Raw genomic sequence first — 27,568 nt, 5'->3', positions numbered from 1 at the left:
CTACGTGTAGTAGTGTGGATCTCCTCTAACACTGGGTCTAGAGCCCAGCCAAAATATGGTACATATATACAGGTTTTCCTTCCAGCCCTACAGCAGCTGCCTCCACTCATTATCCCACTGTCAGCAGAGAAGACAAAACTACTAAGTGATGCAAGCTGCTGCAGTGTTTTCCCCCGAATATATTATTTTTAAATTTTCAGAACAACACACAAAAACGAACAAAGTCCGATACAGGAAAAGGAAAAGAGAAAAACATACATACACTCCAAAATTACAACGTGGTGCTACCAGCTGCATAAAGAGCTTATGTGATGGTAAAAAACGTTATGTGTGGGATCCCACACGAGAGGGTCCATGGGAGACGAGCCGGGCAAATCACCCGTTGCCCCTAACCTCGTCAAGGTAGGGCCTAACCTTGTCAAGGTAGGCCAGAAACGGGTCCCAAATAGTTAGATCAACTCCTAGGTGAGTTGGTCCTGAGGAACCTGAGTATAACAGAGATCATGTCCGCCAAGCTGCTGCAGTGTTTGGTTGGAATAAAAACCTGGGCCCGGTTGTACAAAGTACCTTAAGTTAAGATTTTCCTTAAGATCGGAATTAAGCTTTCCTTAAAATAAAGCCCGTTGCACAAAACAACCTTGAGTCTTCTCGTCAAGGTCTCCTTAAAATCTTAATACTTACGAAGCTCCTTAACTGTTGCACAAAAGACCTTAGCAACCAAAGTAAGAAGAAAGAACTACGGTACCTCTGGCTCTATCTTAACTGCAGCTATAGGCTTAACTTACCAAACGTCACCATTAAAGGTTTTGCCTACGTTATTCACGTTGAAGTTGTTCTTACCAGTTTTGTTCAACTCTGTCCTGGAATTAGTCATCTCTTTTTTGGCCAGAACAGACAAGTTGTTGTTTTTTGGTACCTCTTGGATTATTTTAATTCATTTTCATTGCAATTTCCTCCCACGTTTGTTGTTTTCTGTTTGCTGTTATTAGCGGCTCAAATTAACTTTTTAGTATGTGCTTTCTCTTGTTGTATTCCTCCACTAATATCATATTTCCTCCTCTCACCAGTTTGGTTTTCTTGTTTTCTTTTCTTCCGCCATTTCTAGGTCTCGGCCAACTTTGTGAGACGATAGGTTCTGTTAGGTGATATCACAACAAGCCTGTTGGACCCCAACAATGTTGGGCAAGTTACTTAGGAAATGTAATTTGTTACTTATTACTCCTTTAACAAGTAATACAATTACTTTAATTATTACTTGGCATTCAAAGTAATTAGTTAATCGCTACTAGGGATGCACCGATATGAAACCTTTGGCCGGTACGATAACTGATATTAAAATTGTTGCTATGGCTGATAACCGATATTTACTGATGTCTATATGATCTGTATAAAAACAAGTTTCTATGATGATCACATTTTGTACATACTGAAAAAAACACATGTAAACACTGTGGATTTGAAAAAGCAATGTCTTTATTTATTTCCGAAACTAACATCGGCCGATACCGATATGATTGCCGATATATCGTACGCACCTACTCATTACTTTACTATTACCTTCGCTACCCCCTCTTCTGAAAACAACATGTTTAGCCAGCTCCTTTTACAACTGAATCCACCTTATTGGAACAGTAATTAGCCTACTGTAACCTTACAGGAGGAGTGAACAAACCAGCCAAACTGCAGACTTTCTATTGATTTGCCTACCTAGTCTGTCATAGCCAGACATACAGTATCTCCACACTTTGTTTTAGTGCTGTGACAGCACTGGAGAAAGTAATGCCGGAACTTCAAGTTACTTGGATTAGTAACTGTAACTGTATAATTACTGTTTTGGAAATTGTAATCGCTTACATTACTAGTTACTGGGAAAGTAACACAATTAGAGCAATACTTTACTGCCCAACACTGCGCCCCAACCAGGCCCATTCTAACTGTAACCAGAGCCCTTGAGTCTCTCGTCAGTAGGGCTGGGTATCGTTCAAAATTTTTCGATATCGATACCGTTTCGATACTTTGATTTCGATACCGGTTCCTGAACGATACTTTTTTCGATACCAATTTTTAGAAAAATCAATTTTAACAAAAATAAAACTGCATTACACATTGAGAATTATGATACAAATCTTTAGTTTTTTTCAAGTTTTACAGCAGAAAAAAAAACTACTGTATTTAACATAACTTTAAGTTGTCTAAACTTATTGCTGTCCCTACAAAAAAATATTGGAGTACTACAAAGGAAATAAATGTAAAACAAATAAATCAGTGCAATAGTTTTCAGTGCAAAACGGAGAGTTGCAAATGAGTGTTTAATATTCACTGATGCGACAGAACGCTATTCTTGTCCAAACTGATGAGATGGCTCCACTTCATGCATGGAAGACAATAGTTGAGCATTGACTAGCCTATCAATAATGGCACAAAGTGAATCCCATTTATATTCAACAAACTATCATGACATCAGCGTTTGTTAACGAGTTGCTAAAAATACATAATGGGCGATAACTGCCCGCTTGCATATAACGTTAACACTAATTAATTGAACATCTAACGCGCGCGTTGCAGATCAGTGTTTAATGCTCACTGCTGCAACAGAACGTCATTCTTGTCAAAACTGATGAGACAGCTCCACTTCATGCATTGAAGACAATAGTTGAGCATTGACTAGCCTATCAATATAGCCTTAATGGCACAAAGTGAATCGCATTTACATTCAACAAACTATCATGACATCAGCGTTTGTTAACGAGTTGCTAAAAATACACAATGCCCGCTTGCGCATAACTTTACCGCGCCAATTAATTAAACGATCTAATGCTACAACTCACAGCCAGACTGTCAGACTGAGGGATCTGATAACCGCTAATCAACAACAACTTGCGGTAAGCGGACCCACCTCTCGATTATTTCTCTTGTCTGTCGAAACCAGTCCCAGCTCCACTTGTCTCCGCACCGCACGCTGCCTGCCTCAACAAACACACCGGCTAAAGTGGGCGTAACTTTCCCTGCATGCTTCTACATGACAGCCAATCACCAGCCGTATTAGAGCGTGGTGTGCAAGCATGTCGCATGCTTATAGGCTCAATGACACTGTTTTGTTTTGGTATCGAAAATTCGATTGACAAGGGAGGCTTCGATACCCCTTAGTATCGATGTTTTCATTTCGGTGCCAAGTAAGTATCGAAACTCGATACCCAGCCCTACTCGTCAGTCCTCACCCAGATAGACCTGTCTGTGGAGTTTGACCCTGTCCTCACCCAGATAGACCTGTCTGTGGAGTTTGACCCTGTCCTCACCCAGATAGACCTGTCTGTGGAGTTTGACCCTGTCCTCACCCAGATAGACCTGTCTGTGGAGTTTGACCCTGTCCTCACCCAGATAGACCTGTCTGTGGAGTTTGACCCTGTCCTCACCCAGATAGACCTGTCTGTGGAGTTTGACCCTGTCCTCACCCAGATAGACCTGTCTGTGGAGTTTGACCCTGTCAGCCACCAGATGGTCCTTGCCACCTGCACAGCCTTCATCTGCCACCTGCACGGCCTTCATCTGTCACCTGCTTTCTCATGGTTTGTATCCTACCTGTCCGATAGCATTTATCCGCTTCTCTGGCGACGACGACTGTCTTTTGAAGAAGAAAGCGCACACCTCTCGTCTCCTGGGCGCTGGGGCAGGAATGCCGACCCCCCAATATAGGGGTTTACATAGATCAAGTTGGGAATTGAACTCAGCATGGGAGGCGGATGCTCTAGCGAAGAGGCTAAAACCCATGGGCTCTAGCATCTGTCGCTAGACGTCTCTTGAGGTCTCGACAGGGACTGAAGTTTTACTCGCTGCACAGCGCCACCTGCTGGCTATGTTACATAACGTTAGAGGAAACAACAGGGTTCTGCACACCTATCCTGTTTGCACATTAAAATAGCATGCGTGTCTTTACCGTGTGCCTCTGTATTGGGAGTCCCACATAGGGCTCGTTTTCTCTCTCTGCACACGATTGACTCGCCCCGATCAGTACATGTCCAACAACCTCTGCCACTGCTACGCTGATGACACTCAACACCGCTGCTCGTTCCTGCCCCCTGATGGCTGAGGTGGCACTCTGCCTATACTTTGTGCTGGTTTCTGATGATCTGGGAATGTAAGCTTCTTCTCGTGGTAAGTGGCTGTGAATAAGGCCGTGAGCCAAACGCATCAAATATGAAAGTGGTGTCATCAGGTGGAGCATTTGCAGCACAGTTAATTTTCTGGATGAAAAGCATGACAGAGTGGCACTTCACCGGGTCAGCCTGCGCGACAACCTCACGGGGCCGTACTAATAGAGCTGTTCTCCATCCAGGCCTATTAATCAACCCCCGGGACGCCAACAGCTCAGGATTGATTGCTTTAGTCTCAGAGCCTGCAGCTGAAGGGGTGGGGGGGGGGGGGATTTTTCATTTTTCATACCGCCAGACGAGGAGGGAAAAAAAAGAGTTAGTTTTCACTTTGCGCTGTCATTAGGATGATGGCAGTCCTTTTAGCGGCAGTTTGCTCAGTCGATATGTTCCTGATGTGCTTTCTGTCATAGTGGGGGGGGGGGGGGGGCAACCTAGATAGCCTGGTGAACCAGGAAGACGTGAACTCACATGAACTCACATTCGGTTTCCTTCTGCCATTCCGTCTGGCCTCCAGTGTTTTCGGTGGGCGGGAGTACTTGCATTGACAGACAACTCCTTCAGCCAATCAGCGTCGCCAAATGCAGTCCTTCAGCCCATCAGCGTTGGATAGAGTCAAATCCAAATCCAAAAAAAGAATGGCAAAAATTTTCTCGTCTTCCTCTTCTTGTTGAATTGTTGTTACTGGGTCTATTTCTGTTAATAACTGCACTTACTGCTGGTTGCTTCAGGAGATGCAGCGCCATTACTGTTTGGCCAGCGGCGTCCCTGATTGGCCGGTTACGATGGCCCGGGCTGCAGGCCAGACGGTCCCGCAGAACCAAACAGAATGTGAGGTCACGTGATCGGATGGAGACAGATCAGTGGTGCCCAACCGGTAGATCGGGATCTACTGGTATAAATCTCAGGCTACTACAGTAGATCCATTTTTGGATCATGAGTGTAACTTTGTAGTGTCAGTGTCTCACATTCAACCAGTCAGTCATCTGTGCAGGTTTATTTTGCTGTCACACGCCTGTCAAAAGGCTCACGGACGTCCTTGGTGGAGATACTTGCTTTTAACGAGGCATTGGCGTCGTGCACACGATGGCTGCAGGCCCTGACGTACTCCTCCTGCGTCTGCAGAGCCATCTGGATAGGACGTACACGACCCATGCTCCAAACGTTTAGTCGTTGCAACACACCGTGCTGCGAGCGCACGCCCACACAAAGGCAAATGAGCCAAACCGCACGAGATGTTGACTGTTTGAACTCATGAATGCAAATGGACAATTTAAATATACATTAAAGCAATACAGTTTATTTCTTATGCTTTACAGGCACACACACACACACACACACACACACACACACACACACACACACACACACACACACACAGAGTCACATGATGCCTATTGCTATGAAGTGCAGTCAGTATGCAGTGCAGTGGGAGTGATTTGGAAGAGCTATCAGGCTGACTCTGTTAATAGAAGAGCTATGCGATAGACTGGCCACTGCAGATAAACACCAGGCCAAGGAGTGTGTGTGTGTGTGGTTGGTGTGTGTGTGTGTGTGTGTGTGTGTGTGTGTGTGTGTGTGTGTGTGTGTGTGTGTGTAAGATAGAGAGAGAGAGAGAGAGAAGCAGATGGTTGGTAGAGTGGCTTTCCCTTTCTAGAGCACAACAACTTACTGCTTTAGACAGGCGCTGACACACACGCGCTGACACACACACACGCGCTGACACACACACACACACACACACACACACACACACACACACACACACACAGCTGTCAGGGCAGGTGTCATGGCGGATGCACTGTGGCCCTGCGGTAAACTTCCTTGACTTTAGCGTGACCTACCATGAGGAAGTGGGAGCAGCACTTCCTGTCCTACAGACGTTCTTCCTCCTTCACCCTCGTTAGAAAGAGACGCTACACGAGGGAAGGGTCATTACGTCACTGTGACATCACGAGGGAAGGGTCATTACGTCACTGTGACATCACGAGGGAAGGGTCATTACGTCACTGTGACATCACGAGGGAAGGGTCATTACGTCACTGTGACATCACGAGGGAAGGGTCATTACGTCACTGTGACATCACGAGGGAAGGGTCATTACGTCACTGTGACATCACGAGGGAAGGGTCATTACGTCACTCCCCGGTACCTGCAATCCATGGTCAGGTTCCAAACCTCTCACCGCTCCCTTCGCTCCTCCACCAGTGCAGGTCGCCTCGCCCCTCCTTCGCTACGGGGGCTCAAAAGTCGCTCATCCCGATCTCGACTCTTCTCGTCCCTGGCACCTCAATGGTGGAACGAGCTTCCACCTTCGGTCAGGACTGCTGAATCACTGCCGATCTTTCGGAAAAGACTAAAGACACACCTTTTCAGGCTCCATCTGGGCCCTTCTTGATCTAACTTCGTCTCTCTCTTTCCTTATTAAAAAAAAAAAAAAAAAAAAAACCCTAACCAACCTTGTACCATTAACCTAAACTTGTACCACTGTTCCTTCAGAAGTTGTAGTTGTCATAGACTGTGCTCCATAGTTGATTGTTCTATTGCTGACAAAAAATGTGTTATTGTAAGTCGCTTTGGATAAAAGCGTCTGCCATAGGGTTGCACGGTATACCGGTATTAGTATGGTACCGCGGTTCCCTGCCGTTAAAAAGGATACTATACCACGTTAATTTAGTACCGATACTTAAAAAAATGTCATGGGTTGCGTCAGTGTGCGACCGTGGTGTTTGTTAGCGGAGGAGAGAGACACAGCGGCATTACAGTTGAGAGCCTGTCTCCCACCTCACGTGAAGGCAACACAGCCTTGCCTTGAACCAATGGTGACTCGTGAAAAGTGAAAAAAAGCTCGTCTCTGACTCTGTCTGCTTCATGTGGGGGCGTGTCGACTTTCCTCTCTTCCCTCTCTGCTCGCTCTCTGGCCACAGTCGTTCAGTCCTCACTACAGCACCCCGACACACAGGACAGACGCAGCGAAAATGGCAGCGGCTTCTTCTAGTCTTGCAAGCCGACCAACGCTTGTAGAAAAAGCAGATGCACGAAGCGAAATATGGAAATATTTTGCTTACGTTGCCGACAGCGAAGGCAAGCCCGTGGACACATCCAAACCAGTGTGTAAAAGGTGCTTCAACGTGACGCAAGCGAAAGGATCAAACACATCGAACCTGGCTAAACATCTTGCCGACAGGCACCCCGACCTGTTCAAAGAGTTTAAAGACCGACAGGTTAGCGAACGTGAACGATAAACATACATGCCCTCAAATAAGTCCAACGAGTATTGTGTGACAAGCGAACTTGTTTCACTGAAAAAGTTCGCTTGTCACAATAGCCTACTCGTTTACAGTAAAACACGAGGCAATGTGCTGGAGCACAGATCTCTGCCAAGGAAGGAGCAAGTCATGACATGTAACGTTTAGGGGAGGGGACATCAGATGACTGCATACCATGTACAATATTTAATAACACTATGGTCCTCAATGCCAGTGTTATTAAAGCTTTTACATGGTAAGCAGTCATCTGATGTCACCTATCCTAATATTTACAATAATCCCAATTATTAATGATATACGAATTAATTGTAAAAAACACCTAGCCTACATGTATTGGGGGGGGGGGGGGTACACCACATAATAAGCCTACATTTCAATAGCCTACATTTATGTGTGAAAATAATATATATTACTAAATTAACCATAAATCTGGCACTTAATGTTAATGAAGCTTAAACTTATTTGTTAAAACAAATAGCTATAATAGTCTAGCAGCTGTGTGAAAATATATTTTATTTATATTATTTATAAGTTTAAACGGTTCACATTCCTTTAAAATATGTTTACAGGAGAGATTATGTTAATTTTACACTAGATAATAAAAGTTCTAGCATGTTCAGCGCCACACGTGGTGGCAGTACTACCAGCATGTAGTAAAATGACTACATGGCTGTGCATTACCTTGTTAAATCAATAAAATAAGTTTTAAGTTCCATGTTTTGTCCCCTCTATTTATTCCACTACTTTTCCTGATGTTTTAGTTTTTTGCCGTGGTATCGTTTCAGTATCGGTATCGAGATATTTAGGCAGGTATCGGTATCGAACTCATAATTTTGGTATCGTGACATCCCTAGTCTGCCAAATGACGTAATGTAATGTAATGTAATGTAATGTCACTGTGACATCACGAGGGAAGGGTCATTACGTCACTGTGACATCACGAGGGAAGGGTCATTACGTCACTGTGACATCACGAGGGAAGGGTCATTACGTCACTGTGACATCACAAGGGAAGGGTCATTACGTCACTGTGACGTTACGTCACATGGGTGTCATTACGTCACATGGGGTCATTACGTCACTGTGACATTACGTCACATGGGTGCCAATAAAGTGCGACAACTTTCAGTTCGGCCGACATTGAGGCGAATGAGATCGCCATCTCCTTGTTTATGACCTGTTGAGATGTCCGGTTTGAAAGAAACGGTGCTGGTGAGTGATAGCAAATGTTATAGCCTCTCTATCTATGTTCGCTCATAACATACATGTAGGCTAGGTAACTAGTATTATCGGGTCAAACTGGAAGGCTTTGTAGCGTACGGTCAAGTCCTAGTTAGGCTTAAGGATATTTAGTATGGAGACCAATGACAAGGAAAACTAACATGCACCTTTACATAAAACAAGCACGGACACCAATTACTATTACTATTTATTTACGGTACTATTACAATTACTATTGTTATTATTCCAATGCAGTAGCATGATGTGAATTTCCAAAATGCAGGATTACTCTGCCTTTGCCACCTTGCAATTCAAAACAACCCTCCCCCCCTTTAGCCAATTGGCATGAACACACACACACACACACACACACACACACACACACACACACACACACACACACACACACACACACACGGTGAAAAGTGTACAGTATAGGGCTGCTGCTCGCAGCTAAAAACATCATCACCTAACGTGTTTTTTTCACAAGCATTCTTCAGTCAGGTGAAACAACACAATATGCTGGGTCCTAGTGTCCGCCCCATTAACTTCAATAGAGGCACCAACGTCTGGCACCGAGCGGTAATACACAGTGACGTAATGACCCTTCCTTCTTTTATAGGTTCCTTTTATATGTTTCTGGAGGACTAAACAGTCTGGTTTGTTTCTGGTACAGTCTGGTTTGTTTCTGGTGGACTAAACAGTCTGGTTTGTTTCTGGTACAGTCTGGTTTGTTTCTGGTGGACTAAACAGTCTGGTTTGTTTCTGGTACAGTCGTGGACTAAACAGTCTGGTTTGTTTCTGGAGGACTAAACAGTCTGGTTTGTTTCTGGTGGACTAAACAGTCTGGTTTGTTTCTGGTACAGTCTGGTTTGTTTCTGGTGGACTAAACAGTCTGGTTTGTTTCTGGTACAGTCGTGGACTAAACAGTCTGGTTTGTTTCTGGAGGACTAAACAGTCTGGTTTGTTTCTGGTACAGTCTGGTTTGTTTCTGGTGGACTAAACAGTCTGGTTTGTTTCTGGTACAGTCGTGGACTAAACAGTCTGGTTTGTTTCTGGAGGACTAAACAGTCTGGTTTGTTTCTGGTACAGTCGTGGACTAAACAGTCTGGTTTGTTTCTGGAGGACTAAACAGTCTGGTTTGTTTCTGGTGGACTAAACAGTCTGGTTTGTTTCTGGTACAGTCGTGGACTAAACAGTCTGGTTTGTTTCTGGAGGACTAAACAGTCTGGTTTGTTTCTGGTGGACTAAACAGTCTGGTTTGTTTCTGGTACAGTCGTGGACTAAACAGTCTGGTTTGTTTCTGGAGGACTAAACAGTCTGGTTTGTTTCTGGTGGACTAAACAGTCTGGTTTGTTTCTGGTGGACTAAACAGTCTGGTTTGTTTCTGGTACAGTCGTGGACTAAACAGTCTGGTTTGTTTCTGGAGGACTAAACAGTCTGGTTTGTTTCTGGTGGACTAAACAGTCTGGTTTGTTTCTGGTACAGTCGTGGACTAAACAGTCTGGTTTGTTTCTGGTGGACTAAACAGTCTGGTTTGTTTCTGGTGGACTAAACAGTCTGGTTTGTTTCTGGTGGACTAAACAGTCTGGTTTGTTTCTGGAGGACTAAACAGTCTGGTTTGTTTCTGGAGGACTAAACAGTCTGGTTTGTTTCTGGAGGACTAAACAGTCTGGTTTGTTTCTGGAGGACTAAACAGTCTGGTTTGTTTCTGGAGGACTAAACAGTCTGGTTTGTTTCTGGAGGACTAAACAGTCTGGTTTGTTTCTGGAGGACTAAACAGTCTGGTCTGTTTCTGGTGGACTAAACAGTCTGGTTTGTTTCTGGAGGACTAAACAGTCTAGTTTGTTTCTGGTGGACTAAACAGTCTGGTCTGTTTCTGGTGGACTAAACAGTCTGGTTTCCACTACATTTAGAATGAAAGCCATCTAATGCAATCAATGTGTGAAAACACATTCTGCTGCTGTATATTCCTATAAAATGGAATATCAAATTCCCTGACTTTCACCTCTCCAACCACCACCATGTTCAGTGAGCACTGAGAACACTGGATGGACCACCACGATGTTCAGTGAGCACTGAGAACACTGGATGGACCACCACGATGTTCAGTGAGCACTGGGAACACTGTGAATGGACCACCATGATGTTCAGTGAGCACTGAGAACACTGAATGGACCACCATGATGTTCAGTGAGCACTGAGAACACTGAATGGACCACCATGATGTTCAGTGAGCACTGAGAACACTGAATGGACCACCATGATGTTCAGTGTTCAGCACTGTGAATGGACCACCATGATGTTCAGTGAGCACTGTGAATGGACCACCATGATGTTCAGTGAGCACTGTGAATGGACCACCATGATGTTCAGTGAGCACTGGGAACACTGTGAATGGACCACCATGATGTTCAGTGAGCACTGGGAACACTGTGAATGGACCACCATGATGTTCAGTGAGCACTGGGAACACTGTGAATGGACCACCATGATGTTCAGTGAGCACTGAGAACACTGAATGGACCACCATGATGTTCAGTGAGCACTGAGAACACTGAATGGACCACCATGATGTTCAGTGAGCACTGAGAACACTGAATGGACCACCATGATGTTCAGTGAGCACTGTGAATGGACCACCATGATGTTCAGTGAGCACTGTGAATGGACCACCATGATGTTCAGTGAGCACTGTGAATGGACCACCATGATGTTCAGTGAGCACTGGGAACACTGTGAATGGACCACCATGATGTTCAGTGAGCACTGGGAACACTGTGAATGGACCACCATGATGTTCAGTGAGCACTGGGAACACTGTGAATGGACCACCATGATGTTCAGTGAGCACTGGGAACACTGTGAATGGACCACCATGATGTTCAGTGAGCACTGGGAATGGACCACCATGATGTTCAGTGAGCACTGGGAACACTGTGAATGGACCAATTGGAATATGACATATATTACTCTGTGGGAAATGTATTTCTTTCTTTCTTTCTATCTGATGTGTTATTATTCTACAGGATGCCTAACAACATCAAGCAAAGGGACTGCCGGTGAAAACCATCCTTTTGGCTAACTCAGGTAAATATACATTTGTTTCAATGTTGATGAATGTACATCGTCTCTTTTCAAATCCAAATTAATTGAAATTGAAAGAGCGTGACACAGAAAACCAGTGTGACACATTTTTTAATGCAGCGTTGTCATGGCTGAGGAAATGGAATGTGTCCATATTAGTTGATTTTGCTCAGGCTTTTACACGTTTGTATTTCATGCCAATACAGCACCTTTAAATACATTAAAATTAAATCATAACAATGCTCTGCACTTCCTGCAAAAGCAAAACCCTTTCAACTCAACGGCAGCGTCTTCCGTCAGCATTTACAAAGATGATTTGCCACAGCAAACGGTGTGTGCTTCAATAGCCTTCCATTGAAAGGAAAGGTATCTTTGAAAGGCGTCTTTGAAAGGCATCTTTGATGCAACTTTTACAAGAAAAAAGAAAAATCTAATAAGCTGTCATCCAAAGAGAAGAATGGAAAAGGAATGTGAGAAGAGAGAAAATGAGACATCGCACAAGGACGTTCTGTTGTCAGTGTTTCTTCTAGCCGGCGTTTGACTGGAGGCGGTAGAGTTGTAATTCTTTGATGTGAAAATGAGAGGGCTTTCTCCCTGTCTGAAGGAGGAAACATTCCCCCTACATGATGTTGCTTTCTAGCTGAATTATATACTGTTTGATGGCAATCTGATCATTATTCTACTCAACAAGCTGTGTGTTTGTGTCTGATTAAAGTCGGTTACAGTACATGTTATAGATAAGCCTCTGAGACACATGTACAGTGGCTATGAAACATATCCAACACAACATCCACTTAGGCCCATTTTCTTCTGCTTCAAAGTTACTCGTTTGAATACATTTAGTTGGGAATTGGGGTCTAAAACCTACAGAAAGCATTCTTCAAAGTGGAGTGAAAATTCAAGACATGTATGTGGAAATAGTTTTTCTTTCTTTCGTTCGTTCTCTTTCTTTCTTTCTTTCTTTCTTTCTTTCTTTCTTTCTTTCTTTCTTTCTTTCTTTCGTTCGTTCTCTTTCTTTCTTTCTTTCTTTAATCACAGTAGACCCTTAACTCCCATATCTGCGTTACAGCAGACACGAGAGGCTGTTGTTACCTTCATGCACAGAATGGAGAAGTTTAGCACAGAGTTTTCTTGAGACATCAGAGCAGAAATGGGCTGTGCACTGATACTGAAACAAGTGTGGGATGCCTGGCTGACACCAGGAAGACGTCTGTCTTGTCTTATCTGCCAAAAAGCACAAAGGAGGGCTATAGAAGGGCTGTAGGTAGAATTGGTGTTCTGTGATATCGATGGAAAATGGACATTTACTCGTATGAACATGTTGAGGGTTATTGCTTTAATAATCAGAGCTTAAAGCTGCAGTAGCAGGTACCTCAGGTACACATCTTGTTCTTCTGTCTGTCTGCCTGTGTGTCTGTCTGTGTATCTGCCTGTCTGTCTGTCTGTCTGCCTGCCTGTCTGTCTGTCTGCCTGTCTGCCTGCCTGCCTGCCTGTCTGTCTGTCTGTCTGTCTGTCTGCCTGCCTGTCTGCCTGCCTGCCTGCCTGTCTGTCTGTCTGTCTGCCTGTCTGTCTGTCTGCCTGTGTGTCTGCCTGCCTGTCTGCCTGCCTGCCTGTCTGTCTGTCTGTCTGCCTGCCTGCCTGTGTGTCTGCCTGTGTGTCTGTGTGTCTGGCCACAGTGAAGCAGAGCTGCTTGGCTGGGGCAGCCTGAGCCTCTGGCCGATCAATGAGACAAATCAATTGGACCTCAGCAGCATTTCCCACCCAGTTAGTGGCAACTGATGGGTTTATGCATGAGAGAGAGAGAGAGAGGGAGGAGAGAGAGAGAGAGAGAGGGGGAGGAGGGAGAGGGAGGGGGGAGGAGGGAGAGAGGGGGAGGAGAGAGAGGGAGGGGGGAGAGAGAGGTGGGAGGAGAGAGAGACAGGGGGGAGGAGAGAGAGAGGGGGAGGAGGGAGAGGGAGGGGGGAGGAGGGAGAGAGAGAGGGGGGAGAGAGAGAGAGGGGGAGCGAGAGAGACAGAGATAGATTAGCTAGACTGTTTGTTTTGCTGGGTAGTTTAGGTTACGCTTGGTTCACGTAGCATCTCAGAAGCAGCGCTCCATGGAAGCTTAAAGCAGGAGCCTTGTCAGTCACAGCAGAAGCATTTTGTTTTGCTCCACGCCTCGCTCTGTTTTGCCCGGTGCTGCCCTGCCCCCGCTCACAATGTGCATTGACTTCATGCCTGGCTACCATGACAAATAGACCAGAAGCTGAAACTATCACACGTGCAGCGTTGCTTCAGCACACGTGCAGCGTTGCTTCAGCACACGTGCAGCCTTCACCCTAACCCTAAATGAAACTTGCTTCAGCGTTGCTTCAGCTTAAGATTGGCATATGGTGTGTTCGGCCCCTTGGGTTTACGGTAGAGTTGCTCAAATCTGCTCTTGCCTACCTTGTGTTTTTAGCTATGCTAAGTCTATTACTTTTGTTCATTGTTTTCCATATTTTATTTTCAACTTTTCAGAATGCAGACAAGACAAACGAACACGCTCAGACACAGGGAAAAAAACAACGACAACATACATATATTATTGAGATTCAATATTAAGTGATTACCAGCCACAGAAGGTGCTTATGTGCTTGTGAAAGACGTTGTTCCTGGAATCTCACACAAGGGGTCCATGAGAAAACAGCCAGCCGAGTCACCCGTCACCCCTAACCTCATCAAGGTAGGCTAGAAACGGGTCTTAAATGGTTGAAAACTTTTCAAGTGAATTGGTCCTCAGAAACCTAAGTCTCTCCATCCGTATAACGGAGGTCATGTCCGTCAAAAACAGGTGGAAAGAAGGTGAAGAGGAGGACTTTTTTGGCAACAGTTGTCCCCTGTGTTAGAGACTGCTGCACAGCTGTAGGGAAGTTCAGAGAAGACTCAGAGCAGTCGAAAATGGTGAGTTCTGCCTCCGGCTGAAGGGTTATTCTGTAGGCCGTAGAGTACCAGTCAAATCTTTTGGCCCAGAATCCCGTTAGTGAAGGGCAGAACCAGAAGGCATGAGATAGTGTGCCCTCTGACACTTGACACCTGTCACACAGTGCTGAGACAGAAGGGAAGAACTTGTGTAACTTATGCTTAGAATAGTGAAGACGGTGAGCAGCACCTTTAAATTGGATCAGCTGATGTCTGCTATTAACTGAGCAGAGTTGTACCACGGACAGACTACCTTTCCCATATAATGTCAGATATATCAATACCCTTTAATTTTGTTCATTGATTGTGTTTTTAGTTGTCTTTCAGAAGTTGTTTTCAATTTAGTTAATTGACTGTGTTGAGTTAGATTGTTTTGGATCTAGATTGAGTTAGATCTACCTAGACACATTCTGTGTGAAGTCCTTAGAGACTATTTGTGATTTAGGGCTATAAATAAACAAACTTGAATTTCAAATAGAGGCTCTGTTCTTTCTTTTGATATATTCATAGAACAAAATATTCTGGGGGGTCTTGAAAGATTGGTGAAAATGAGCAAAAACACTGGCACTGGCTGCCAACTTAAAGGGATACGCCAACATTCTGACAGTTTAGGCCATTTGTCATATTGTGGCAATATGACAAATGGCCTAAACTCTCAGAATGTTGGCGTATCCCTTTAAAACAAAACAAAATTTGGCCAGACAGAAACATGACAGATACTGGGCCATCCTGGGCCAGACAGAAACATGTCAGACACTGGGCCATCCTGGGCCAGACAGAAACATGACAGATACTGGGCCATCCTGGGCCAGACAGAAACATGACAGATACTGGGCCATCCTGGGCCAGACAGAAACATGACAGATACTGGGCCATCCTGGGCCAGACAGAAACATGACAGATACTGGGCCATCCTGGGCCAGACAGAAACATGACAGATACTGGGCCATCCTGGGCCAGACAGAAACATGACAGATACTGGGCCATCCTGGGCCAGACAGAAACATGACAGATACTGGGCCATCCTGGGCCAGACAGAAACATGACAGATACTGGGCCATCCTGGGCCAGACAGAAACATGACAGATACTGGGCCATCCTGGGCCAGACAGAAACATGACAGATACTGGGCCATCCTGGGCCAGACAGAAACATGACAGATACTGGGCCATCCTGGGCCAGACAGAAACATGACAGATACTGGGTCATCCTGGGCCAGACAGAAACATGACAGATACTGGGCCATCCTGGGCCAGACAGAAACATGACAGATACTGGGCCATCCTGGGTCAGACAGAAACATGTCAGATACTGGGCCATCCTGGGTCAGACAGAAACATGACAGATACTGGGCCATCCTGGGCCAGACAGAAACATGACAGATACTGGGCCATCCTGGGCCAGACAGAAACATGACAGATACTGGGCCATCCTGGGCCAGACAGAAACATGACAGATACTGGGCCATCCTGGGCCAGACAGAAACATGACAGATACTGGGCCATCCTGGGCCAGACAGAAACATGACAGATACTGGGCCATCCTGGGCCAGACAGAAACATGACAGATACTGGGCCATCCTGGGCCAGACAGAAACATGACAGATACTGGGCCATCCTGGGCCAGACAGAAACATGTCAGATACTGGGCCATCCTGGGCCAGACAGAAACATGACAGATACTGGGCCATCCTGGGCCAGACAGAAACATGTCAGACACTGGGCCATCCTGGGCCAGACAGAAACATGTCAGACACTGGGCCATCCTGGGCCAGACAGAAACATGTCAGATACTGGGCCATCCTGGGCCAGACAGAAACATGTCAGACACTGGGCCATCCTGGGCCAGACAGAAACATGTCAGATACTGGGCCATCCTGGGCCAGACAGAAACATGTCAGATACTGGGCCATCCTGGGTCAGACAGAAACATGTCAGATACTGGGCCATCCTGGGCCAGACAGAAACATGACAGATACTGGGCCATCCTGGGCCAGACAGAAACATGACAGATACTGGGCCATCCTGGGCCAGACAGAAACATGACAGATACTGGGCCATCCTGGGCCAGACAGAAACATGACAGATACTGGGCCATCCTGGGCCAGACAGAAACATGACAGATACTGGGCCATCCTGGGCCAGACAGAAACATGACAGATACTGGGCCATCCTGGGCCAGACAGAAACATGTCAGATACTGGGCCATCCTGGGCCAGACAGAAACATGACAGATACTGGGCCATCCTGGGCCAGACAGAAACATGTCAGATACTGGGCCATCCTGGGCCAGACAGAAACATGACAGATACTGGGCCATCCTGGGCCAGACAGAAACATGTCAGATACTGGGCCATCCTGGGCCAGACAGAAACATGTCAGATACTGGGCCATCCTGGGCCAGACAGAAACATGTCAGATACTGGGCCATCCTGGGTCAGACAGAAACATGTCAGATACTGGGCCATCCTGGGCCAGACAGAAACATGACAGATACTGGGCCATCCTGGGCCAGACAGAAACATGACAGATACTGGGCCATCCTGGGCCAGACAGAAACATGTCAGATACTGGGCCATCCTGGGCCAGACAGAAACATGACAGATACTGGGCCATCCTGGGCCAGACAGAAACATGACAGATACTGGGCCATCCTGGGCCAGACAGAAACATGACAGATACTGGGCCATCCTGGGCCAGACAGAAACATGACAGATACTGGGCCATCCTGGGCCAGACAGAAACATGTCAGATACTGGGCCATCCTGGGCCAGACAGAAACATGTCAGATACTGGGCCATCCTGGGCCAGACAGAAACATGACAGATACTGGGCCATCCTGGGCCAGACAGAAACATGACAGATACTGGGCCATCCTGGGCCAGACAGAAACATGACAGATACTGGGCCATCCTGGGCCAGACAGAAACATGACAGATACTGGGCCATCCTGGGCCAGACAGAAACATGACAGATACTGGGCCATCCTGGGCCAGACAGAAACATGACAGATACTGGGCCATCCTGGGCCAGACAGAAACATGACAGATACTGGGCCATCCTGGGCCAGACAGAAACATGTCAGATACTGGGCCATCCTGGGCCAGACAGAAACATGACAGATACTGGGCCATCCTGGGCCAGACAGAAACATGTCAGACACTGGGCCATCCTGGGCCAGACAGAAACATGTCAGACACTGGGCCATCCTGGGCCAGACAGAAACATGTCAGATACTGGGCCATCCTGGGCCAGACAGAAACATGTCAGACACTGGGCCATCCTGGGCCAGACAGAAACATGTCAGATACTGGGCCATCCTGGGCCAGACAGAAACATGTCAGATACTGGGCCATCCTGGGTCAGACAGAAACATGTCAGATACTGGGCCATCCTGGGCCAGACAGAAACATGACAGATACTGGGCCATCCTGGGCCAGACAGAAACATGACAGATACTGGGCCATCCTGGGCCAGACAGAAACATGACAGATACTGGGCCATCCTGGGCCAGACAGAAACATGACAGATACTGGGCCATCCTGGGCCAGACAGAAACATGACAGATACTGGGCCATCCTGGGCCAGACAGAAACATGACAGATACTGGGCCATCCTGGGCCAGACAGAAACATGTCAGATACTGGGCCATCCTGGGCCAGACAGAAACATGACAGATACTGGGCCATCCTGGGCCAGACAGAAACATGTCAGATACTGGGCCATCCTGGGCCAGACAGAAACATGACAGATACTGGGCCATCCTGGGCCAGACAGAAACATGTCAGATACTGGGCCATCCTGGGCCAGACAGAAACATGTCAGATACTGGGCCATCCTGGGCCAGACAGAAACATGTCAGATACTGGGCCATCCTGGGTCAGACAGAAACATGTCAGATACTGGGCCATCCTGGGCCAGACAGAAACATGACAGATACTGGGCCATCCTGGGCCAGACAGAAACATGACAGATACTGGGCCATCCTGGGCCAGACAGAAACATGTCAGATACTGGGCCATCCTGGGCCAGACAGAAACATGACAGATACTGGGCCATCCTGGGCCAGACAGAAACATGACAGATACTGGGCCATCCTGGGCCAGACAGAAACATGACAGATACTGGGCCATCCTGGGCCAGACAGAAACATGACAGATACTGGGCCATCCTGGGCCAGACAGAAACATGTCAGATACTGGGCCATCCTGGGCCAGACAGAAACATGTCAGATACTGGGCCATCCTGGGCCAGACAGAAACATGACAGATACTGGGCCATCCTGGGCCAGACAGAAACATGACAGATACTGGGCCATCCTGGGCCAGACAGAAACATGACAGATACTGGGCCATCCTGGGCCAGACAGCACGGAGGAGAAGAAGGACAGCATGAAGAAATGAAAAAAGGAAAGAAAAAGAAAGGAAGAAATGAACGGAGAGGGCAAATGCAGCATAAAGAAACAAGAGAGAGTGATATGGAGCGCAAGGGATAACTGGACCTACATTGTGTGTGTGTGTGTGTGTGTGTGTGTGTGTGTGTGTGTGTGTGTTTCGATCTGGGTCAAGGTGATGTGGGCAGTTGAACAGAACTATACGACTTCAAAAGTACTTGAGTGATTTTCTCCTCCACTTTCCGTTGAGACCTCCTCTTGGTCTGTTTCTATCAGTCTCCCTCTCTCTGTCCTAACTCTCTGACCTGAGCCCAATCAATACCACACACACACACACACACACACACACACACACACACACACACACACACACACACACACACACACTGTGGAGTCTCGTCAGCCTACCCCCTGACAGGTGAGAGCAGGAGGACAGCCAGCCACCACAGTGACGTCAGAGCAGGGGGATCCCAACAGAAACGCTGTCTGGGACGCGTCATCACTGATAGGTACTTCCCCAATTATGTCCTGAATCAGTGGGACCGCTAGCAGCCGGGCGCTGTTAGGAACAGAGCGCCCGGCTGGAACAGATCCCCAATCAGTGGCCCTAGAAAAACAGCCGCCGCTCTGAAGCTCACTGTGTGGCCGGTTTTCCTCCAGGTGGAAGCGCTCCTTGCTGTCGGGCGGTAAGTCAGATTTCCACTCCTCTCCCTAAACATTCTCGTGTCATAAAATGATGTTGCCTGACAGACCCTCTCTCCTCTCGTCCACAGGCACGTTACGGGAGCACTTAAACGAGGAACGGAGCCCTGGCTACGTGGTGGGGAGCAAACCCCCCTCACTGGCCCCAGGCTAACCCAGCCTACTTTAGTTATATATATTTCATGGACATACCCCGATAAGGGAAGAGTTTTCATTTTGGTGAATAAAACAACGCTTCGGCGTTTAAAACTGTTTTATGTGTCTTGGATTGAATCAGAGTTGCCACAAGTGGTGGAGAATGCAGGCACTCTGATTCAACGCCAACCGCACGCACCATGGAGCAAGCACAGGCTCTGGTGGCCCTAATCCAAAGCCAAACTGACCTACAGCAGGCAGTACACGAACTGATAAAAAAAATAGAGAAAGACGGCTCGACTTCCCGGGCTCCAGGAGATGTCCTCACTAAGCAGACCCCCGACGATGATATCGAGGCATACATGGAGCTCTTCGAAAGAACGGCGGTGCGAGAGGGATGGCCCGCAGCCCACTGGGGAGGCATCATCGCGCCCTTCCTCACGGGCCAGGCCCAGAGGGTTTGCCGGGACATGTCCATGGGAGAGGCCCGCGACTTTGTGAAGCTGCGCACCGCCATCCTCGCCAGTTACGGCTACAGCCTTCCTGCTCGCGCACAAAGGTACCATGGCTGGAGGTACACCCCGGACCAACCGCCCCGCTCCCAAGTCGCCGATTTGCTGAGGCTCACCCAGAGTTGGCTCACCTCCACCGGGGAGCCCCCGTGGATAGAACGCCTCGTAATAGACAGATGTATCCGCTCCTTGCCGCCCGACGCCCGAAAATATGCTGCCCAGGTGAGCCCCTCATCGCTGAACGCATTGGTGGCCTTGCTAGAGAACCACCAAGTCAGCGCCGACATGATGCGCCACACGCAGAACGAGCCCCTCCGAAAGCCCGCCATAGCCGACAGACCCAGCCGAGACAGCCGACGCCGGCCACCGCCGCTACAGCCCCCGACCCAGAGGGACCCTCGTGCCCAGGCCGACCGAGTAAGTCGGCAGCTGAGGAGGTGCTATGTCTGCGGACAAGAGGACCACCTCTCCTGGTCCTGCCCCGACCGGGATGTGTCGATGCCTTCCGCCGCCGGAGACGAACCACGGCCCTCCCTCCACACCGGAGGAGCCCCTAGCCAGCAGGCGACACTGCCGGTCCGGGTGGGCCGCATCGACACCCACGCCCTCCTAGACTCCGGTAGTGTGGTGACGCTCGTGCGGGCTGACCTCGTGGAGGTCCTCACTACAGAGACAATGCCGGTGACGTGCGTCCACGGGGACGTGAAGAGCTATCCGGTCAGTTATATACGGGTCCAGACCCCGAAAGGCGACGTAAAAGTAGCCGCCGGCGTGGTGCCCAACCTCCCGGTCCCGCTCCTGATAGGCACCGACTGCCCCCTATTCAGCCGGTACTGGAGTCACGGTCGTCGGCCGGAGAAGCCCCGACGAGAGAAACCGAGGGGAAAAAGGATGGCCCGGCCGCGCCTGGCCTGCCCAGCCTTCCGGCCGGGATCAGACGGACCGCAGTCCGAAACATCAGCCGCGGAAGACGGTCCAACCCGGCCAGCCGAGTCGGACACGCCTCCTCTCGACGAGGACCCTTTCGCGGAGTTTCCGCTCCCGGACGACCCTGGACCTCCGGGCCGCGGAGAGTTTGCCTCGGCCCAGTGGGCCGATCCGAATTTGGAAGCCGGCCGCCGCGCCGTCGCTGGCATCGATGGCCAGCACTGTTCCGGGGTGAGACAAAACTTTCCACAGTTTATTGTTAAACATGGGTTGTTGTATCGAGTCGCCAAAACTCCGGGGGGGGATTTAATAGAACAATTGTTAGTACCAAAAACATACGTATCCAGAGTGTTGTATTTGGCCCACACTCACCAACTGGGGGCCCACTTAGGGGTCCAAAAAACGTATGATAGAGTGCTACGCAGATTCTATTGGCCCGGCATAAAGAAAGCCATTGAACTGTTCTGTCGTTGTTGTGGCGAGTGCCAGAAAACGGCACCCCGGCCAATGTACCGGAACCCACTGATTCCACTGCCAATCATCGAGGTCCCGTTCTCCAGGCTGGCCATGGATATCGTGGGGCCTCTCCCGAAGTCCAGCCGAGGACACCGATACATACTGGTAATAGTGGATTATGCTACTCGTTACCCTGAGGCAATACCTTTACGCACCGCTAATGCCAAAAATGTCGCTCGAGAACTGTTCCTGCTATTTAGCAGAGTGGGAATAGCGGAGCAGGTACTCACAGACCAAGGGTCCTGTTTTATGTCCAGAGTAATGACGGCGTTATACAAATGGCTGAAAATCACCCGTATCAGAACTTCTGTTTATCACCCCCAGACCGATGGACTTGTCGAGAGATTCAACCAAACCCTGAAAAAGATGCTAAAAAAACTGATTGACGTGGACGGAAAAGATTGGGACCAACTCCTCCCATACGTGCTGTTCGCCATACGGGAGGTGCCACAGGCCTCCACCGGATACTCACCGTTCGAACTCCTCTACGGCCGAAACCCCCGTGGCCTACTCGACCTGGCCAAGGAGGCCTGGGAAAGCCAGCCCTCCCCCCTCCGGAATGTTATCGAACATGTGGAGCGGCTCCAGGAGAGAGCCAAAAAGGTCTGGCCACTGGTACGGAGTCACATGGAGGAAGCCCAGGCAGCCCAGGCGCGCACCTATAACAGGGGAGCCAAACCCCGGCAGTTCCAGGTAGGAGAGAAGGTCCTGGTGCTGGTGCCCAGCCATGACTGCAAATTCCTGGCAAAATGGCAGGGACCATTTGAAGTAACCGAGAAGGTCGGGCCAGTGAATTACCGGGTCTGTCAGCCGGGGAGGAGGAAAGGCCACCAGATATACCACATAAACATTCTGAAGCCATGGCACGACGCCGAGAGACCCGGCCCCCTAGCCCTCCTCACCCTCGCACAACCCAGGCCACCGCAGACGATCCCCGTGGACATCGGACAGGACCTGGGGCCAGAGCAACTACAAGATCTCAAGGAACTCCTAGGAAGGAGTCATGATGTTTTCTCCGAGCTGCCAGGACGGACACACGCTATCCAACACGACATTGAGACGACGCCGGGAAAAGTGGTGCGACAGCGGCCCTACCGCATCCCCGAGGCCCGGAGAGAAGCCATCCGGGGCGAAGTGAAGAAAATGCTCGAGTTGGGCGTAATAGAAGAGTCCCACAGCCCCTGGTCCAGCCCATTGTCATTGTGCCGAAGCCAGACGGGACGCTTCGGTTTTGCAATGATTTTAGAAAACTGAATGAAATATCCACTTTTGACGCATACCCGATGCCAAGGGTAGATGAATTAATCGAGCGGCTGGGGCCCGCTCGATTCGTGAGCACCCTGGACCTCACCAAAGGCTATTGGCAGGTACCCCTAACCAGACGGGCGAGAGCCAAAACCGCATTCGCGACCCCCGACGGCCTATTTCAATACCGCGTCCTCCCCTTTGGAGTACACGGCGCCCCGGCCACATTTCAGCGACTGATGGACAGAGTCCTCCGGCCCCATCGCGCTTATGCGGCGGCATATCTAGACGATATCGTCATACACAGCAGCAGCTGGGAGCAGCACATGACACAGCTGGAAGCGGTGCTGGGAGCCCTCCGCCGAGCCGGACTCACCGCCAACGCCAAGAAATGTAAATTGGCATGGACAGAGACAAACTACCTGGGATACACCATAGGCCGGGGGTGCGTAAAACCCCAAATAACCAAAGTGGAGAGGATACAAAATTGGCCCCAGCCCAGGACGAAAAAACAAGTAAAATCCTTCCTGGGCCTGATTGCATATTATTTAAAATTTGTAAAAAATTTTGCCACCATAGCAGCCCCGTTGTATGACTTAACGCGCCAGAAGCTGCCCCACCATGTCAAATGGACGGAGGAAACAAACGCCGCATTCTGTGCCCTAAAGGAGGCGCTCTGCCGAGAGCCGGTGCTGATAGCCCCAGACTTCGCTAAGCCATTCATCCTACACACAGACGCCTCAGGAACAGGAATAGGAGCAGTGCTGGCGCAGGTAATAGATGGGGATGAACACCCCGTTACCTTTATAAGTAGAAAATTGCTTAAACATGAGAGAAACTACTCAACCGTAGAGAAGGAATGCCTGGCGGTGAAGTGGGCCATTCACTACCTACGCTACTACCTATGGGGCAGGGTATTCACCCTCATCACGGACCACGCCCCCCTAAAATGGATGGCGACGAACAAGGATAAAAATGAGCGGGTAACGCGGTGGTTCTTGGAACTTCAGAACTATAAGTTCAAAGTGGAACACAAACCAGGAAGAGAGATACCACACGCAGACGCCATGTCACGCCGAGATGAAGCAGGGGAAAGTGAAGCTCCCCGCACTGGCAGCGAGCTTAGGGGGAGGATGTGTGGAGTCTCGTCAGCCTACCCCCTGACAGGTGAGAGCAGGAGGACAGCCAGCCACCACAGTGACGTCAGAGCAGGGGGATCCCAACAGAAACGCTGTCTGGGACGCGTCATCACTGATAGGTACTTCCCCAATTATGTCCTGAATCAGTGGGACCGCTAGCAGCCGGGCGCTGTTAGGAACAGAGCGCCCGGCTGGAACAGATCCCCAATCAGTGGCCCTAGAAAAACAGCCGCCGCTCTGAAGCTCACTGTGTGGCCGGTTTTCCTCCAGGTGGAAGCGCTCCTTGCTGTCGGGCGGTAAGTCAGATTTCCACTCCTCTCCCTAAACATTCTCGTGTCATAAAATGATGTTGCCTGACAGACCCTCTCTCCTCTCGTCCACAGGCACGTTACGGGAGCACTTAAACGAGGAACGGAGCCCTGGCTACGTGGTGGGGAGCAAACCCCCCTCACTGGCCCCAGGCTAACCCAGCCTACTTTAGTTATATATATTTCATGGACATACCCCGATAAGGGAAGAGTTTTCATTTTGGTGAATAAAACAACGCTTCGGCGTTTAAAACTGTTTTATGTGTCTTGGATTGAATCAGAGTTGCCACAACACACACACACACACACACACTCCACTCAGTCATCAGTCTCTAAGCTCCGCTCAATTAGACACGGAGGACTTCCTCCCAGCTTTCATTGTTAACTGGGTGGAAACAATTCAAGAGTTTAAAAGCAAGCCGCGGAGCTAATAACGGCGTGGCTTGTGGCCACTAGGGGCCGGTGACATCACAATTGCTCGAGTGAAATCACTGATGACATCACTGATCACATCACTCACTGATGACATAATCGCCGGTGACATCCAATTGCACTTGAGTGACATCACTGATGACATTATCACTGACGACATCACTGATGGCATCACTGACTGATGACATCATCACCGATGACATCACAATTGCTCGGTGTCATCGCTGTGACATCATCGGGGACCTGGGCACTTTCTTTTGCCGACCTAGGCTCTTTGCTTTCGTTCTTTCTTTCTTTGAGACACACGGCCAGACCCGTTTATATACACCTCAGCCCCTAGTGGCCATGCTGTAAAAACCTGCATCTCTGAACCAATCCAAAGGGTGGCCCTTCCTGCAGAGGGGGCGGAAGTCGTGTGCTGGTAAACAGATAAAACTGAATGAAATAATGTAACGTTGCTCGGGACATCCATTTTCAATGTTTTAAAGAGTTCTCTCAGTGTTACAAAGTGATTTGCTGTATCTCCAGTTTGATTTCTATCTATGGACATTATACTGCCTTTGTAGATAGTCAAAGCGACCAAGTATGGAGGATAATGGGGGAGAGCATAATTTCCGGTAAAGTGATGAACGGGCGTAGCTTTGTTAGTAGGGGTGGGCATCTCTAGGCACTTCATGAGTCGATTTGATTCAGAGGGCTATGATGCCATGATAAAACCATTATCCATGCATCTTGATGCATCGCTTTTTTCCAATACATGATTTATTTTTTCTCACTGCGTGACTACTTTTAAAATAAATGGAATTGCATTGTAATGATCCATAATTAAAATAAACAGATGAATGTGACTTCCTTTTATTAACACATTGACTGCCAGCCTTTTTTCAATGCTGTAGGTAAGTTCTGCCAGTTTTTTTTTTGAGGATTCTAGGCTCATTTTACAAGAGCCGAGGATTCTTTTCTGTTAGGACTTCGTGAACACCAATCATCTAAAAAGAACTAATAGAATGTGTGCTTTCTCTGTCTAAAAGAGTTAGTTTGTAGAGTTAGTAGTTATGTAAGCATTAGCAGTTGAATACAGCATGGTTTCAGCGTCAGAAAAAATATTCAGAGATAAACGGCTTTTTGTGAAATTCGATAGAACAGTCACTTTAACCATTCATTTTTGGCATCAGTAAGACCTAAACAATAGTTTTGAACAGTAATTTCCTCCATAACAGCACGAAACTCCCCTCTGCTCAACTCCTCCCTCCGTGGGCGTTCTTCTTGGCTGCAGCGCCGTGTCACAAGCACTTTCCTACCTGTGCAAATGCACTTTCTCATACTCTCGACCTCTCAAATAAATTTCTGAATAGAAATTAAATTACCGGTACTCTAAATTAGAGCGAAAAAGAAACAAAAAAGAATGGGTTGAAAATCCCATTCTAAAAGCCTTTTATGGCTGTTTCCAATTTGGTGCTATTTTGCAAGGCAAAATGGCCTGCTGCACCACAAGCTTGTCACCAGTCTCACTGCTTTGCAGCTGCTGTGCGGCTGTGCCTGTCTGAGCGGCCGCTCTTTGAGGAAGTTTGGTTGGACTCGCTCGCCCCTTGGAGCTTTGGCCGAGAGCCCTGATGAAGCCCCCGCGACTCCGGTCACATTTATGCCGCGTGTCTCAAAGTGTGCTCCACCCGCGATCCACTATGCAAACCTGCAATCCCGCACCGCCAGCAATCAGCGCGAAAACGAAAGCGCCTTCGCCAATCCACTTTCATGAGAATGGCTTCGTCACACTGCTTTTTGCTTGCCTTCCTCCTTCCTTGTCGCCACTTAGTGGGTCGGTGGAATGGGTTGTACACGTTGTACACGTCCAATACTTATATAAGAGATGTAAAAGGGTTAGATGCACATCCCACCGTCAAAAAAAAAAAAACGATTTTTTTTGACGTATTAATACGTCAATGGCAGTGAACCGCTGGATTTTTTTTGACGTATTAATACGTCAGTGGCAGTCAACGTGTTAAAGCTGCATTCAGCAATGTTTTTGTGTTAAAATAAGTGTTAAATGGCTCTATATTCTGACAGCAATCACTGAAATAGAGTGTTTGGTCAGTGACTTGGAACCCCCAACCCCCCGCTGTCCTCTATCTCTCTCCTGTAGTCCTGCAGGCAGGGCGGACGTATCTCCGCAATCGTAACTCGTAGAGACTCAGGGTGTTGGATTCGGGGTGAAAAAATACATATAGTCAGTCCTTTATAGGCATCGCAATCTGACTTTCCGTTTCCCAGAAAATGTCAACACTTTTCTGATTGGATAGTGGGAGGTCGGCGCCTAATTTTTACATGCTTTATTACAGAAAGTGTATGAAAGCCATGACCAAAACAGTCATACATTCTGTCTACATTGTGTTACTTATGGATGGAATTATAGTGAAAATAAATGAGTCACCTTTTTGCTGGGGACCCCCTGCAACCCCCTCAAGGGCCCCTGGGGGGTTTCTTGGACCCCACTTTGAGAACCACTAATCTAAGGTCAATTTCCATCTCCATACTTGGCGAAATGGAACATTGTCCATACTGTACGTGATAAGTATGGTGTTATGTGAGTTGCTATCT

General features: G+C 48.2%; 1 protein-coding gene across 1 annotated transcript in view; it reads right to left on the bottom strand.

The window, feature by feature from the left end:
* man1a1 (mannosidase, alpha, class 1A, member 1) overlaps positions 1-27,568 on the bottom strand; it is a gene marked incomplete at both ends in the record, with an annotated part of 278,096 nt that overhangs the window by 47,479 nt on the left and 203,049 nt on the right. The window lies entirely within an intron of this gene.

The sequence above is a fragment of the Poromitra crassiceps genome, assembly GCF_964638095.1.
Source record: "Poromitra crassiceps genome assembly, chromosome: 9".
In the NCBI taxonomy this organism is placed as follows: domain Eukaryota; kingdom Metazoa; phylum Chordata; class Actinopteri; order Beryciformes; family Melamphaidae; genus Poromitra; species Poromitra crassiceps.
The sequence above is the reverse complement of the archived record's forward strand: the minus strand, read 5'-3'. Positions and strand labels throughout refer to the sequence as shown.